The sequence below is a fragment of the Felis catus genome, chromosome C1, assembly GCF_018350175.1.
Source record: "Felis catus isolate Fca126 chromosome C1, F.catus_Fca126_mat1.0, whole genome shotgun sequence".
Taxonomy (NCBI): domain Eukaryota; kingdom Metazoa; phylum Chordata; class Mammalia; order Carnivora; family Felidae; genus Felis; species Felis catus.
In genome coordinates, this window is record NC_058375.1 from 124,861,397 (window position 1) to 124,880,140 (window position 18,744).

The 18,744-nt window shown below is 41.3% G+C and overlaps 1 protein-coding gene and 1 non-coding gene across 6 annotated transcripts in view; both read right to left on the reverse strand.

The window, feature by feature from the left end:
• The window catches only part of NCKAP5 (NCK associated protein 5), a 974,188-nt gene that overhangs the window by 800,491 nt on the left and 154,953 nt on the right, over positions 1-18,744 (reverse strand). The window lies entirely within an intron of this gene.
• Positions 17,946-18,051, reverse strand: LOC111562121. Its single transcript, XR_002745167.1, has one exon. It is a non-coding gene; the product is annotated as a U6 spliceosomal RNA (small nuclear RNA).

Here is an 18,744-nt window from a genome sequence, read left to right on the forward strand (position 1 = left end):
TATCTGTGCATAGAAAGACTTCCCAACTACTAAATAACAGGATGATGCAGAAGGATTCAATCCAGGGGCATGGGCATGGAGAGGGAAGGTTGGGCCTCAATGAATTATACCTAGGAATAAATCCACCAACTCATCTGGGTAGTATAAATAGTAGACCAAGGTAGAGTTACCAGCTAAACATAACATTTAAAATAAACAAACAGTAAAGCATTTCCTTGCTGATTACTCTCAGGCAAAATTTTATGCCTGCCTCGTATAACGTCATGATGTCTCAAGATCTAAATTAAATAACCCACTTGCTTTGACAGATCATTTGTTTATTCAGAAATTCATTAAAACCAGGAGTGTGTACAAAATCTAACAATATTCAAGGCTCCAGAATGTTTTTTTAACCAGGATTTCAGTCAAATATATCTAACAAACTGCTTTTGGAAATGACATTAGCAAACAAGTTTAATTCTGTGATATTATTTATACACAAGCTGACATTACTCACCTAACAAAGCCATGCTTGTCTAATCCCTGATTAATTACAGCAGAAGGAAGCCTTGTAGAAGGGGACATCTTGCTCATCTGGAAAAAGGGTGACCTTGTGGGTGACACATGGGGCACCTCTTGAACCCAAGTCTGGCCTACCTGTTAATTTCTGACTGAAGATTACATGCTTTATGAAAATTTCATTTTCACATGCTTTGTGGCCAGCCACAGCCCAATATCTTCTCCCAAACCCACCGTGAGCCCTCCAGCCCATCTCACCTCTCTTTCCTTGACTCCTTAGACTACTTACACAACCTTGCTTTTGCATGTAACTTACACATAATCGAGAAAGTAGAACCATCTGATGAAATTTAGGACAGTGCTAACTAAGCACAGAGCAAATGCCCAAAAAATGCTTTCTGAGCTTTGTGTCTCTTTTTACAAAGCTTGTGGTTCTCAAGGTGTGGGGCCCAGCAGCAGCATCACCTGGGAACTTGTTAGAAATGCAAATTAATGGCCGCACCCAGACCTGCAGAATCTGAAACTCTGGGGATGGGAGCGGTCACCTGTGTTTTAATGAGCCTTCTACAGGATTTTGCTGGAGTCTCAAATTGGAGAATTGCTGCATTAGGATTACAAGTCTGCACCTATTTGGAAAAATTTGACCAGTTTATGAGAAGGGGAAAATATCAAGGTTCTTATGATGAGTTCGAATAAGTTAAAAAACAAAAGAATTTCCAATTGTCTTTGCAAAGAACTACTTCTTGCAGAAAGTAAACACAGTAAGATTAGGCATCTGAAAAACAAACAACAAACAAAAACCCACGAAAATGTTTGTCTAATAAAACAACACAGATTATATTTCTAATTATCAGGAGAATCATTTAGCACTGAGTGTCAGGACAACCACAGCCTCCTGAATTAATTCTGATTCTGAGCTGAATGAATGTGCCAAGCTTATTCCCATGGAAACCGAGCACGATACAGATTGATAGGGTTATAGAACATATAACGGAGCTAAGGCAATTGCCAATTTTAGAAGATTAGCATAGAAAATTTGATGCCACACATTCATTTTCCAAATATCAGATGTGCTTCATCTATATTCGAGGATAAAGGACTGTCAAAATTTGATTTAAGAGAAAAGAAAAAGCCCTAGTACAACACAGCCTATCATCTTTGAGTTCTGGCCAAAATGAGGCAGAGGTTCTGTTTTCTTAATACTGCTTTAATTACAAGGAGACCGTTTTGAACATTGGTATTAAACAGGTTGCTATGGCTTCCTGCCTAAGAATTTGGCATGCAAGCTGCAGTCATGGGCGAGCTCTGAATGGTCTGAATAAGGTGCACACGAATAGAGTTTCTCAGCCTAAACCCCTGGCATAGAGCATCCATCAGGAAGAACACCGGGAGGTAACAGAGCACTAACAGAGGCACTGTCTCTCTTCCCTCTCCTAGACATTCCTTCCATGGTTCTTACTGATCACCTGGTCATACAGAACACTCTCCCTGTATAAAAAGAGGCTGCTTCAAACAGCAGCAGACCTGCTGCGGCTGTTTCTGAGCACGGAGAACCACGTGGAATGTTGTTTAGACTTCCAGAAGATTTGTTTGTTCCCTGGGCAACTTTGGCGTTTCCAAATTTTATATATGACTGTGACTAACAGGGAAGAAAGCAAACAAGAAGTTCAAAGCTGAGCTAATTATGCTCAGAGACACGTTTTTGTCTCTGGTAAATAATAGAGAAGTAACCACAGGGGATTTTATCTCTGTGTTCCCAGAGAGATACAAAGACCCTCAGGTAACACAAACACCAGAATGTTCAAAATGAGCAAATGCAATCTGCATAGCTATGTTTATGCTTAATATCTACTCAGATATCTAAGACTCCTTCTGGCCTGAAACTCTCCACTTCTCTGATCTCATAGCTTCTCATAGGGATGGTGTCTTTGAAATTTCACGCCAGGTTTTCACAATTTAGGTTTTTGTCAAGAAAAGAAAAAGTCCATAAGCAACATATGCCACAAATTTGAGGTTGTTTTTGTAAACACCCAGCATTTGAGAGCTGTGCCTGACATTCAGAAAAGCTAGTGGTAGAGTTTCATATTTTGAAAGGGACGGGAAGAGAAACATATTTTTGGTAAGCAAATTGTCTGCGTGGGGGCTCCAGACAAGTTCATGGATTCCTTTCAGGATAGAGTAGTCCCCTCTTACCCATGGCGGATACGGTCCCAGACCCACTGTGAATGCCTGAACCAGTGGAGAGTACTGAACCCTATATATACCATGTTATTTCCTATACATACATACCTATAATAAAGCTTAATTTATAAATTAGGCACAGAGAGAGATTAACAACTAATAATAAAATAGAACAATTAAAATACACTGTAGTAAAAGTTATTTGAATATGGTCTCTCTCTCAAAATGCCTTATTGTTCTGCACTCATGCTTCTTGTGATGATATGAGATGATTAAATGCCTACATGATGAGATAAAGCAGGTGAATGATGTAGGTGTTGTGACGTAGCATGAGGCTGCTATCAACTATCTGATGATGATGATATGTAAGGAGGAAGATCATCTGCTTCCAGAACACAGTTGACCAAGAAATGCTAAAACACAGGTAAGGGGGACGTCTGTATTTACATTTACATGTAATGAAGCACAATATGTGTGAGGGAAAGGTGAGGCAGAGGTAAGAGATGGAACAACTAGTAAAGGGTATTTATTTATAAATAAAGGACCAAAAAGAAAATGATAAAAACAGCAAAGACATCCTGTAAGAGAAGAAGGAACTGATTTTACCCTATGTCTTGCATTCAGCTATGCTGACCTGAAGGTCTAGAGAAGGTGAAGGAGTTTGTACTCTTTCTCCAAAAGGTCATAAACTCATATCCTAAAGCTTGACTTGATTATCTCATAAGCTTTGATAGGTCATTATCTCAGCTCCCATAGATAAATTTGTTTATGGTTCCAAGAATAACCCAGTCCTCTCTAAAAGCTAGCGGTCACGCCCAGGCCAGTGACCTCCTGATTCAAGGAACCTGCTGGCTGACAATATTATTTGAATTCTAATACAGGTTTCCAACCCAAGATTGTTTTCTTTGCATGGGGAGAAGTAGGCTCTGCAAGACTAACTTGGAAGTTATGGGTAATATTTCAGTTACTGGATTGGGGCTGCCAGATGTCACTAGCTTTATCTTCTTGTTTGCAAATGTGAGGCAGATTGACCAAAGTCACTTAGGGACTTATATCAAAGAATTATTATCTATTTTTGGTTTGAAACCCAGTACCAAATTGGTAAAATTAACCAGACTTTAACTGGGAAAAAAAAGTCTGGTTAATTTTCTATTATCTGGATGTGATATAAATATTTAACTCACAAAGCTTATTTGCAAGTCTAAACTACTATCACAAGAGAAGGAAATACTCAAGTCCTTTGACTTAAGTCAATCATCTCTGGGTTCTAAAAATGCACAAGCTAGATGGAATCAGACATTTTTAGAAAGTTAGGTGATAAAAATCCATGCCAGGTGGACACATCTTGCCACCTCATCAGAGATTAAAAACCACAAAAACCAACCCATGACTCATGGCCAAGGAAAAGTGACATACAAGCCACGTGTTATTCTGCAGATCCCTTGATTTTCACAGGTAAAGAATGGATCCCAATTTGTTTCTGATGCAATACTATTTTTTCAAAGAGTTTCTCTCATCATTCACAAGGATTTAGAAGAGCATATACTTTAAACATTTATAAGTCTGGACTTCATTACCTGGAAGTGTATAATTATTCAATCTGAAATCTTCAGAGTGTAAGTCATCTTGTAGCAAAAAACACAGAATCTTATGAAAAAGACACACACTGCTTTTAACAACTTGGAGGTCTGATTTTAGACTTGAAAAGCAATGCCAACCATAGATAATTGATTTATTTTTTGTTCTATTTATTTTTATTCAAGTGTAATTAACATGAAGTTATATTACATTCAAGTATATATGATCGGATGATTCAAGAATTCTATACACTTCTCAGTGTGTATCAAGGTAAGTGCACCCTTAATCCTCTACACCTATTTCACCCATCCCCCACCCACCTCCCCTCTGGCAATCACTTACTTAAGTGAAAAAAGTCAGAGAAAGACAAACCATATGCTTTCACTCAAATGTGGCATTTAGAAAAACAAATGAACAAAGAGAAAAAGAGAAACAAACAACAACAACAAAAAAACCCAGACTCTTAAATACAGAGATAATTCATTTTTCAAAGCAGACAGAGGAAAATTCTATTTGCTGTTAATTCAACTATAATTTAAATTTGGAAAGACTTAAGCTTCGTCCTTTTAAAAAAAAAAAATACTCACTTGGGGAACCTGGGTGGCTCAGCCGGTTGAGCGTCTGACTTCCGCTGGGGTCATGATCTCATGGTTCATGAGTTTGAGCCCCACATCTGGCTCATTCCTGTTAGCATAGAGCCCGCTTCAGATCTTCTGTCCCCCTCTCTCTCTGCCCTTTCCCTGCTTGTGCTCTCTCTCTCAAAAATAAATAAATCTTAAAAAGAATATATTAAAAAATATTCAATAGGGTAGTCACTGTATTCCAAATCTTCCAAATGAGTGAGGTCTCACCATTTATTCAACCCCTCTGAAGTTCACAAAAGTGTGACTTTTGGCAAGGCTTTTCCTTGTAATTTACAACTCAAGCATATTTATCAGATTGGAGACACTGCTCCATTGACACATGTCTTTCTGCAGAATTTTGGAAAGCAAAAGAGTTCTGAGGTACAACTTGAGTAGAAGTTCTGCAAACCAGACACAGCAATAATTTATCTCAAATATCAGAGTGTCAAATGGAATGGCCACACCTGGATGAGCCAATAATGCCCTTGGCAAAACAGGATCCTTAAATTGATTTTAAAGCTAACAGGGTGTCCATCGATAGATGAATGGACAAAGAAGATATGGTATGGATATACAATGGAAAATTACTCAGTCATAAAAAAAGAATGAAGTCTTGTCATTTGCAACAACACAGATGGACCTAGAAGGTATTATGTTAACTGAAATGAGTCAGATAGACAAAGACAAATATCATATGATTTCACTTATATGTAGAATCTAAGAGGAAAAAAACCAAATGAATAAACAAACAAAAACCAGAAATGGATCCATAAATACAGAGAACACACTGATGGTTGCCAGAGGGAAGGGGGATGGAGAGATGAGCAAAATGGGTGAAGGGGAATGAATAAGTTAGAGAATATCTTCCAGTTAGAGAATGAATAAGTCATGAGGATGAAAGGTAGAGCCTGGGGAATGTAGTCAATGGTTTGTAATAGTGTCGTACGCTGACAGATGGCAGCTACACTTGGGATCAGCATAGCATAACAGATTTGTCAACTCACTATGTTGTACACCAGAAACAATGCAACATTGTGTATCAACTAAAATTTAAAAAGTAGAAAAAGAAAAGTTTATAGGGTGGCTTTGGGCAAAATGGGAAAACCAAATGTTAAACTGGGATTACAAACTGACTTTTAAAAGGTCTATCTTGAAACATTTGAAAGGAATTTAAGCAAATAACTAATTCTTAGATAGTATAAATTATCTAATATTAAATTTCCCTCAGAAGTGAACCTTAGGGTTCTTATAATGGTGATATATTTGTGACATAAATTTCTTTCCCTATAATATTTCTCTCTTCTCCGCTCACTGATGCCTACAGTCCCATCATTAGAAATTTCCAACTTTATCACTTATTTAAATGCACCACAGAGGAGAGGCCCATTATTCTTGCTCAGTAACTGAAACCCATCTTTTGCTAGGAACACACTGATAACTGAAATCTTCTTTTCTCCTTTCTTTGGTATCTCTCACATTGTACAAGACACTTGCTATCATAGAGTCATTGAGCTCTAAGGAACTTGACAAGTCACTGGGGACCCAACCTGTTATCACAAAGACAAGCCAGTGAAGCTGAAGCTCGGAAGGGAAAGGAGAATTGTCCAGAGTGTCTCATCCAGTTAGTGAAAAAGCTGGGACCAGAGTGTGGAGCCCAGAGCCACTCAGCAATTCACTCCCTAGGCATTTACTAAGCCCTACTATGTGCTGGACACTGCATTACGTTGGGGACATGGCAATGAGAACTGTAAATATCTTCTCCTATAGAAGCTTGAGATCAAAATGAGTTCCCAGACTCAAAAACCAATACAATGAATCTACCTATCTAAGTGTAATTATAGAAGGGAGTCTTTGATTAACTCTTTTCGATTCCATCTAAGGAACTTAATGACTAAGATATAAAGATTATTTCCTTAGAAGTTTTCCCCTGAAAATAAGTACTAGAATTTAGATTCCACAGACACATTTTTGACTGAGATTTCCGCAAATATAATTTAACTCACTAATGAATTTTTTTCTTGTATAGAGCATGAATAGAGAGCTCAAGCATTTTAGTTGTATACTCAGAATTAAAGTTGTTTATTCATTTATTTAGTCTGTTTATTAGGTGTGTATACAAAGATGATGGACACAGAAATATTGATTTGATTACTCCTGATAGTCAGATCTAAACTAGTTACTATTAACAATAGCGAAGTTATTAACTTTTCTAATGGATCAATTTGTACGTTGTCATGGATGATGGTGAGTCTTATTCAAGTGTGAAACCTTAGTCCATTCAATTTTCCATTAATTCTCTCAGATAATTAATTTCAAGAAATACCACCATGTTACATCTTACACTTTTCCAGTCCCCCTGGGAATATCTGAACCATGTGACAAGATCAGAAACCACAAAATTCAATAAGGAAGGGGCATTAACACTCAATACTGGACAAGCAGTGTTCGCTTCATGAAAGCATCAAGTCTCCCTACATTTTTTTTTCACATCATGTACTTGTCACAACTGAATGGCCACTGCTTTGGTGTCTGGCCTCGGGTTTCCCCCACATCTCAAAACTCCATGACGGCTCTGTCAGTCCATGTGCACATAGCTTCATCTAGTTTACAGGCACCTTTTCCCGAATGTGCTGTATTTATATAGTTTGGGAAATAAGCAGAAAATACAATGCTTAGTTTGTGATCTACCATTTTGGTAGCTTTTGCAAAGCCTCCTCCAAAGGTATATTATGGGCCACTGCTCTGTTTCATTCTGGAACATCACATAAATGCTAGCTGCTTTCTCAGGGCTGAGTGAGCAAAGAAGAAATTGGATCCACGTGTTGGAAAGGAGTTGTGTCCTTGCCTGACTGTAGAGAGTTACTCCAGTCTCAAGACTGACTCAGTTTTCTACCTTCATTCCTCTTTCTATCATATACGGAGGTTATATTCTTGGTATTCATACACAGCCAAAGGGAGGAAAGCCTCCTGAACCCAACTCCTCAAGCGCATGCTTTAAGCTTCTATGACTTCCATCTGTGTGGCTCCCCACTGGGGCTCTCTCACCACCAGAGTTCTGAAGGAAGCATTGCAGAAATTCAGAGAAAAAATGCTGAATTTTTAATATAGCTATATTTTTTAAAGATTTCAATAGGAGCACAGAGCCTCAGACATAAGGTGCTCAATGAAAATTTGATAAGTGGAAGAATGGATGGTGAACTTCCACGTGTGTCTGGGAAATGAAAAATCTCCCTGTGGAGGGAGGTGGTGCCTTTTCCCTGCTCTGGACAGTGGCGGGCTTCAGGAAAGATCTTCCATTGTGTACAAATGAGTGAGCCTGCTTCCTGGGCCTCTTGAGAGTGGTTGAGCACCTCCAGCTCTCAGGAACGTGCCATCTTTGGTTATTTAATTAAGAGAGTGTATGGATCGCTTACAATACTTGCCAGGATAAAGCTTTACTTAGCGGCTGCAGGGACACATAAAAGGAACAAAGCCAGTGCCTCCAGCAATGACACTTTGTTTTCTCCTTATTAGAGTGACTGTTATCATTCATGTTTTCCTTTTTCCCAGCCATTCATGGACCATCTCTCAAAGCTCCCCTCTGCTGGGCTAGACTATAGTAGACTATGGACAAGTTAAAATCCCTGTTCCATTTCCTAGTTCTTACTTCATCACATTTCTCCCTGGTACTGGAGTTTAACTTTTTACTTTCTCTCTCTCTCTCTCTCTCTCTCTCTCTCTCTCTCTCTCTCTCTCTCTGCTCTTGTGCCACATGATACTTTATAAGTGGAGGAGAAAATAGAGGCTCAGCAAAATGTAAAGGGTTGAGGAGGGCACACAGCTAATCAGTAGCAGAGCTGGTCTTATTTTATAATGCTAAGAGCTGTGTGTCCTTTCTGTTAGCTGGTTTCATTTTCCTTTCTAAAGGATCCCTGCAGCAACATGCTTATCAACAGCAGCAATAATCTTGAGCTGGATCCTCTCTGAGCAGAGGACTTTGAACACTACATGTGTGACTTGCATGGCTGTGCCTTCATAATAACCACTGCATTTGCTTTTTTCCAATTTTCCCCTGGGACCTGGTAATCACATAGGAAAAAGGATAAATGTTCTTCCTGCTCCTGCAAGACTAAGACTCCTTTTACTTAACTCATTTTTTTTTGTTAAAATGTTTTTTAATGTTTATTTATTTTTGAGAGAGACAGAGAGAGAGAGAGAGAGATAGAGGGTGAGCGCACAAGCAAACGGGGGAGGGGCAGAGAGAGAGAGGGAAACACAGAATCCAAACAGGCTCCAGGCTCTGAGCTGTCAGCACAGAGCCTGATGCAGGGCTCAAACTCACAAAACATGAGCCCATGACTCAAGCTGAAGGTGGACCCTTAACTAACTGAGCCACCCAGGTGCCCCTAGTTAATGCCTCATTTAAAACAAGGTTTTGTCGTTGTTGTTATTTCCAGACAGGATTTCATTAACCAAGAAGTACAGATCTGATCCTTAATTGAGTATTCCAAATAGGACAGAGTATAGAATAACTAAGAAACTGGCCTGTGGTGACTTTGGTCAGACTTGGTTCTGATTCAGAAACTCGGTGCCCACTCTTGCTAACTTAGGTGATTTTAAGCAAGCTATTTAACCTTTTAGAGCCTCAGTTTCCACATCTCGGAAACAGGAATTATGCTACATGCATCACAGGCTGCCGGAAGAATTAGATGCATATCAACTCTATGAGAGAAGGACAACAGTTGTCTTGGTCACCACAGAATTCTGTGAAGAACCAACCACGATAAAGATATGTTGAAAGAAAGAATCAAAATATGTATGATGGATCTGTGCAGTTCCTGGCACATCACCAATGGCCAATAATCTGTGTCTAAGTTAATTTTCCATCTTTCTTCTTTCTTTTTCATCTCTCCAGAAGATTGGGTTCCATGGTATGTGTAAAAGTAAACATTTAACGGATATAAACTGCAACAGTGGAAGAAGAGAGTCACATGCCAGTAGAGTCACATGCCAGAAGTCCTTCAGAGATGAGAGGAAGAGTCTGAAGATAACAGAGTCACTCTGGATTAAGTGTAGGATACCAGCCATTCTTTATTATACAGCACACTGCTGACCATCCTCACCAGAGCCCAGACTAAGAAAGACACCTCCAGGGAGGAATCAAAATCTGGGATTCCTGGTTATGGCTTTGCTCTTCGTCCCAAGTAAAAACTCCGTCCGTACACGATGACACGCACTCCAGGCTTTTCAAGGGCTCCTGGGGAAAGCATTTCAACCCAAAATATCATCTGTGATCTGTTTTCCATCACAGAGGGGAAAAAAAAAAAAAGGTCTCATGTTGGACATTTAGCTCCATGGGAAACTACCACCGCAAATTGAATTTTGAAAATTCAATTCAATTTAAAATGCATTAAGGCCTATTTAAAAAAAAATCTTCTGGGGAGTCCTTTGTTATGTCAGGAATTTCTCTGGAAAGATGAAAAGCAACCACGGATGCATCTTTTGTATAAACCTGGATTCACATATATAGAATTTTCTTAAAATGAGGTATGAGGGCCTCAGGGCCTGCACCTCTTCCAGGCACTTTCTTCAGAGAAGCTTTCTCCATTCTTGCACTGCTCGGAACACTAGTAGAAGCTCTCATCACAGCACACAGGAAAGTTTCTACACACAAGGGAGGCCAGACTGTTATCTGAGTAAAAAGCTCCAGGGAAACTACTACAGAGGAGAGCCACCATAAAAAGTGTCATTGAAGCTATGGCACTGAGATGGCATTCAGAAAGAAGCCAACCCCAACACCAGAGGAAGGGGAAGCCAGAAAGCTCACTGATCAAAGCACAGAGAGGCATGCTCCCCTCAACTTTGAAATGTGCTTAAGGTACACCTAGATGGTACAGGTATTAGCAGCATGAGTGCTGTGGTAAGATAGACCTCGGAGTTTCCTAGTCATGTGATCTTGGACAAATTATTTCATTTTTAGCCTCAGTTTCTTCACCTGTATAAGGGGATGCTATAGTATCTCCCTGTAGAGTTGTTGTGAAAATTAAATGAACTAATACAAATAAAATATTTAAGTCCAGCACCCAGAATATAATAAATATGTTATTGGCTATAATTATTATCAATAGCACCAAGTCAGATGAAAATGAAAAGCCATATGGAATGATTTAAGGTCATCTGATTACTCACTAACACCATCATCATCATTCCATACTAAATGATCACACACTGAGGGGAATGTGTACTGGTCCCTCCTCTTTCCATCCCCAGAATCCAGTATCCCCAACCAATGGCTGGATTATGGTCTCTTTCCCTCCTCAGAACCCAGTGGTCCTGTGCTTCATTTTCTCAAAGTCCTTTCTCAACCAAATGACAATCAGATAAGCTTCATGTCAGCCCTTTCAAGGGACATAATGCAGCTCAGTTTAGCACTTAAAAACTAATTTTAATTCTAGAATCTCAGTACCAGTCAGTGCTCACATCCAAGGTACCAACATACCCGAGTAGAGGATTAGGCCCTAATTAGAAGCAGGTCCTAAAATATTATATGAGGACCCTGGTGTTTCTGCTCGGTTTAAGTTACACTGACTTCCAATCATGCATTTTATCTTTTGGCATGCATACATAGGTGCCCAATAAATGTTACCTTTGGTGATAATAAAACAAAAGGCTAACTTTCAAAAGTGAAATAACCAAAAGACCATTGTCTGCATTCTTGGCAGCGGCCAGAGAGCCAGTTTTCCCAAGTCAGCAGCCTCTGAGGAGGCTGGCCAAGGGCCAATTCCCAGGGCTGGCGCATTCCTGGGGCCTGGCAAGAGGCCACTGGGACCCTGTTTCCTCTTGCGTTCTCTTTATGTAGCGGAAAATCTTTCCCGCTTCGAACCCTCCAAGTCTGTTTTGCCCCCTTCGAAGTAAAGAGAGAGAGAGTCACATGGGAAATGATCTTCAGCCCCTTCTCCAAATCAAGTCTCCCACTGCTCCGAGTTGGCACAGCTCGAAGCAATTGAAGGCATAAGACAAACAAAAGAGAGCTCGGCTCTGTAGCCCAGTCTCCAGCCTGATTCTATCAGGGGCAGAGGGCCTGGGGCCGAGGACCCAGCAGGACCCTGTGCACAGGGAGTCATTGTACACTTGTTTATAAGGCTACGGGCACTTCTGCAAGCCTTTGGAATAAAATTGCCTGTTATAAATAGACATTGGCTGAGCTTCAAGGGTGAGAGAAGTAGGCCAAAAGTTCCAGAAAAATATAATGCTCCATATAAGAAGGTCTGGAGTACAGCTCATTAACAGGGGACTACTGAGGCAGTTGGCCTCAGAAGAAAGGAATCCAAGGTCTTGTCTGATACAACCTGTAGCTAACACCTGGGGAACATTTCTGGCTGGTCACATCATGGATATGCCTTTAGGTTTTTAAACATCATATATGAATATACGCAAATCAAACATTTAGAAAAAAGTCTTTTTCTGAATGTCTCTTTCCATCTGCAGACAAAGAAAACTGCCATCTGGAGTTGCGACGTCAGCTGGCTCCACATATTTTCAGGGAGGAGGAGGAGGTAACATGCCGAGCACTATGTTGTGTGCTCCATTTGAACCCCTTCCCTTGATTCTAACAGCCCAAGCTCTTTCTACTACGTTACGTGGCATCTATTTCCTCTGCAGCCTCTAAAATGAGTGCCCTACACACAGTAGGCTCTTTGTGTGTGCTTTTCCTGAAGCTGCCCCTGCTGCTTATAGTTTTGAGAGGCTGAAGTTTAGCAGTGAGGAAAGCCATCATGGCTATAATATGATACGTTTCATTGGCATAGAGTCCTACAATCTCCAAGACAACTTTCTGAGTCTTTGTTTCTCTTATGTTCATGGCAAACCCACTATCAAGGAGACAGAGATTCAGAGAGTTTAAGAAACTTGCTGAAGGCCACACATCTACTGAAGGTCTCACCTCAAGTTCAAATATGCAGACTTGGAGTTCTAATGCAATGATCAATCCATTATATGACACTCCAGCCACCCCACAGCATTGCACTAGGCACTTTTATCAGGACCTCTTAGACAAGACAGTGTCACTGGCCATGTGGAACTTGTGCTGTGAAGATACCACATCATATTGTTCTGGTTAAACCAAGTTGTTACCAACTTCCAAGGAAATGGGCTCAAAAGCAACTCATAGGAAACTGTTTCTAATAATATAGAAATAGTAACCTAATCTGGTTTACCATAGTGTTTTCTTCCCATTCCAGACTAGGTGTGGTATAGATTATAATAAGATAAATGTGCTGAATGTGTTGTGTTGGCCCCTAAACATCCACTTTCTATCCTTCTTTACCCTGCTCTGTGCCCCCAAGATGCTATGTAGGCCCCTTTCCCTCTGGTTTCCAAGTGGGCTCAGCAAATGGGAGGTGCCAGAAGGCCCTGGAGAGTGGGTGGGGAAGTGGACTTTTCATGCCCTGATCCCCACCCTGCTGGGCCAACACTGGTTGGCTGTATCCCTCTATCTAAGGTGACACTTGCTACCAAGTGGCTCTCTCCTTCTGGCCACATGGTTGTATGGTCACGTTATTCCCCTGCCCTGTTATCCTGTTGAGTTCCCTACATCCTGCTCCGCCTTTGTAAGAGGCCTTTGATTAAACTGTCCTCCACGGACACCTGGGTGGCTCAGCTAGCTGGTTAAGTGTCTGACTCTTGATTTTGGCTCAGGTCATGATCTCACGGTTCATGGGATCAAGCCCCACCTCTGGCTCTGTGCTGACAGCATGGAGCCTGCTTGAGATTTTCTCTCTCTCTCTCTGCCCTCCCCTGCTCTCTCTCTCCCTCTCTCTCAAAATAAATTTAAAAAATAAATTAACTTAAAAAATAAATAAACAAACTGTCTTGAGTGTGCCATCAGTTTCCTCCTAGGACCTCACCTGATGCAGTAAATAAGGAAATAATATTGTTGATGCAGTCTTTGTAGGAAAAACTATGTAAAGTTCCTAAGGTCCTCCTAAGAGGATGAAAAATTCTGACCACTTTAGATCTGGCTCTCTTCTACCTTCTCTTTCTCTTTGCTAGACCTCACCAAACAGGAAGTAGGTCAGATATTGTGCCTCAGGGACCTATCAGCAGAGCTCCAAACCTGGCCCACAAGATCTCAGAGTAGCTACCTACTGCTGCCACATCTGGCTGGTAATTTCAAACACTTTGCACTCAGCCTTGTGCCCACTCACACCAGATTATGGCAGCCTTCATGACCTGGCCATCTCCAGGGACAGCAGGCCTATGACAATAGCTCCTCCTCCCAGAAAGGCCAACAGAACCTACTTATCTGCTGTCTCTGACAGATGGATCCCAGAGTTTATCAGACCAAATGATTTTATTTCCCTCAACACATCTATGTGCATGAGAGCAGTCAATGAATTAATTGTATTAGGAAACCTACCAAGCTGAAGACAATTGCTTATGACAAGGACTAGAAAGGTGCTGAAAGACAGAAGGCAAGCAAACCTCAGAGGCATCTTCGGAAGTGGACAATTATGATCCATTAAGCCTAGTTAAGGAACTGAAATTTTTGAGGAGGAAACATCTGGAACTGCCTGGAATGCAAAGGAACCTGGAGGAACCACTGTTTGGGCTTGTAGAGAGCAGCCCAGACAAATGGGATTCCGTGTTAGGCAAGAATTGCAAAATTAGTACATGAAAGGGACAGCATTGAGGCAGTGCATCTGGTGTTAAGTGAAGCGTTTTAATACAATGGCTCCTGGTTTTGCTGTTGAAATATTAATTGAAATTGGGATGAGTATGAGGGCTGTCACATGAATAGAAAACTGGCAGAAAGATCATAAATACTGGCTAAGCTGAGCCAAGGCAACAGAACATGGCAATAGAAAGGGAAGTGAAAATGCTGCCTAATTCCCAGCCATGAACCCTGTGGATGCTTACTAAATATTAATTGAGAATAATGAACTATACTAGAGGATGGTAAATTAGTGTGAGACAGGCTGCTGAAATACAGCTAATATATATGTACAGTTGGTATAGCATACACTGAAAAATGAGAAGAAAGGAAATCAAAATGATTTAGCTGTGTGATGTACCAGGAAGCGTGGGTAAGAGGATGGGGGAGGGATGGCAAGAGGGACAAGAGGAAAGTTAAGACAATAATTCAGGATCACAATAGAGCTTTCTTAGGGTCTCGGCAATTCCTCAAGTATAAGCCAGGCACCTTTGAGTCATACTCTATTCTTTTAAGACATTGTGGTTTTCTCAATAAACTTCTTCAGGGACCTCAGGGACACCACAGATTAAATTTGGACCAATTTCATGGATGGAGATAAAGCTGTCCTCCTTGGGAAAGCCCTCTCTGATCAATACAGTCAGAAGAGCAAACTCCTTCCTAAATCCCATCACTCTTGTTTGCACCACTGTATACCTCCTGGTATTACTATGATTTGTATATATGTGACTATATTTTGTAAAGCTTCGTAAAATGGAAATCATGCTTTGCATTTCTAATTGAGTGCTAAGAAATAGCACTTCATAGTGCTCAGTGACCTTAGTAGGTGCTCAGTTCCAGTGCTGATCAATTAGGAACACTACAGAGGAAAACACGCACCTGTCAGGGAGAACACGCCTACTGGGTTGGAAGACCAGCTTCTAAGGAGATCGATAAAAGCTCTACCTCTTGTTATGGACAAAACACTAGAGAATCTGCCACGGGAACAATCTTAGGCTGCCAGAGGAGGATACAGAAACCTCAGTTGCCATGGAAACTTGTATGATCTGATGACTCCCATTGTTGAAATATGGTGAAACACCAGGAGAATGACAAGCAGATCCCTGAGCTCTAAGAAAACACAGAACACTCCAAGCAAATGTCGCTGCTCATTTGTACCTATTTCTTACAACGCAGTATCATTTTATTGTAAATAACAGAGCATTTACAAAGGGCTTTCAAAATGTTTCCAGTTCCTATCTTGATTAAGTGATCTCTGAGACCCCATGTATGTATAAGTCTATGTCTGCAGCAGGCAGACAGCACTCACTGCAGCAGGTGAGTACAGGTGATGGAACCAGGTGTTTCTGAGATCCTGCTCTGTGACCTGGGTAAGGTCAGCCATCTGTGTGCAGGTCTTATGGACCAGGCTTGCTAGACTAATGGCAGAGGAAGCTACCTAATCACTCTTGGGTCACAGATACCTTTGAGAATATGATTATAGCTATGGACTCCCTCCCTATAAAAAAGTGCACATATGCACATACATATAAAATTTAATACAATGCATTTCAGAGAATTCAAAACCCCTGGAGCCTTTTCATAAAGTTGCCCGATCAAGCAGCTTGGAACTCAAGAGGGTTGAGGTATCATGTTAAAAATCTCTGATGTAAAACAAAAGTCTTTATACACATACTGGAATCATCCTTGGTAAACTGAAAAGGTTGTCGTCCACCCTCCCAAACGTTTGATCCAGCGCTCAGTGCCTCCCTCCTCCAGGTAGTTCCCCCTTACTCCATATCCAGTATCTCCTGATAGTGTGTACTGAGTTCACAAATGGCCACTAACCTATGAGTTCACTCATTCATTCACTCATTCATTCATCCATTCATTCACTGCACGGCATGTTTTTCATGTGTCCAACTTGAGGAACCCAAATGTGAGTATGACAGGGCTCATGTCCTCTAGGACCTTACAATTCAGCTCAGTCAGGCCTGATTTTGCTTTCCAGGGGATACTGGGCAATGTCTGGAGACAGTTTTGGTTGTCACAGCTGGGGGAAGGGTGCTATTACCATCCAGTGGATAGAAGCCAGGGGTGCTGCTAATATCCTACAATGCACAGAACACCCTCAACTTCACAACAAACAAATACAGCGTTCAAAATGTCAAATACACTGAGAAACCTCAATTTATGACAGACAGGCATGTGACAAAATGTTGAATGCAGTGAAAAAGACCAGAGGTAAACATTATGGCAGCTCAGGAAAGGGCATTTTAATAAAAACTTTGGAATATAGGATTATGGCAACAGACTGCCTTACTTTCAATGACAAGAGGAAGGAAGAAGGGAAGAGAAGCCATTCAGGGTAAGCCATCACCATACTGAACGGAGTCATTCCTCTGTGTAACACCAGAGAAGGGGACATCAATTTCAAGTGGTGAGCAAGCAAATGGCATTTTGGGGGGAATCCCCTCAGGGGAAATGATGTTGGCACTCTACCCACCCCCATCACTCAGGGGCTCACCCAAAAGAATGTGCAGCCATGTGATCAGTTCATCACTCAAGTTATAAAACCTGTTGCATACTGCGTGACAGTTATACTTTGGATGCACCTTGTAATCCATAATTCCTCCCTACTCTACTCCCAATCCACTCTTTATCTCCATGTGGTACATGTATACAACACAATGAGTCCCCAGGTAGGTAAAAACACAAAGTTATAGATACGATATATTATAGAGAGATTTTATATATATAAACACTATCATAAACTTTAATCTCCGTGGAGATTAATCTCCAAGACTTGGTTAATCAGAAAAGGCACAAGACCAGAAGTCAGACCTAGACTGAGTTCCAACATATGCATTCTTTATTCTTTGTATCTCCCTCCCAACCTCCAACCCTTTGACAACTGTTTTAGTAAAATCAGGCCTGGTCTGTCTCATCAGCAGGCAGAGATATGGGAGATGTGCTGATACACCTGTATACTTCTAGCCTGTTGAAGCTGGGGCTGTTTACAATTGGAAGCACAATGCAAGGAGCTCCCAGTCACTGCCATACACTCCCAGTCACTGCTTCTGAGCTGCTACCTGTGGAGTGACAGCATGATCTGGAGGCAGCCACAACGGAGTTGAAATCCCAAGTCTACCACACATCAGTTCTACAGCCCTGAGGAAATTCCTTAACCTGTTAGGTTTCAGAAGTTTTATTCATAAAATAGGAATAATTAAGGGTCGTCGTTAGTGAATGACAATTTCCATCTTAAGCACTGAGCAGAGTGTCCTGGCACATAGTCAGCCTCAGTAAATTTCAGCTATTATCACCAAGGGAAGAGAGCCATCCTGGTTCATACTCAGTGCATGGTCACTGCCTGAACGTGCTAAGCTGTCTGCTAAAGTGGCTTGGAAGGTAGACTTTACCATCATCCTTGTGTAGGAGCCATGCTAATATTCTCCGTATCACTCCAATTTTTAGTATATGTGTTGCTGAAGCAAGCACAAAGATTTTTTTTTTTTTATCTTTAAGCAATCTCTACACCCAATGTGGGGCTTGAACTCACAACCTGAGAGTCACATGCTCCACTGACTGAGTCAGCCAGGCACCCCAGTAGACTTTACCAGTCCCCACTGCCAACATACTCTATGTCCACTGCTTAGGTATATTCTGTTTCTGCTCCTTTGTCCTGCCTTCCACTCAGATTATTTTCAACAGCAATATTGCTCATATCTCCAGCCTCCCTCCCAGCACTGTTCTTGGTGGGTTCTGATATTTTCCTGCTCATCTGGGGCCCCTTTAAGACCCTTAGCAACCAGTTATTTTGGGCTGTGTCTACCTGGCCAAGCCTCCCTGTCTTTTCCCAGCCCATCTGCACCCAATCAATCCATAGCCCCCAGGTGTCTATGCTGCTGGAGAGACCTGGTCAGGACATTCCTCCAGCATGCTCTTGACCTGCCTTGATAGGCTCAGCTAGGCTGCAAGGCAGATTCATTATGTATTCACTTAAGCATTTGACACTTTTCTCATTCCACCATTGTCTACTGTCAAAGGGGAGCAGTCAAAGATTCAGCACAACATTTTGGGAAGGTAGCTACCCCAGGTCAAAGCCAGTCTGTTCCCCACCTATTGCTTCTTCCCAAAAATGAGCTTTGGCTGGATCCTCAGCACCACACCTTCCCACCCACACCTGGATCC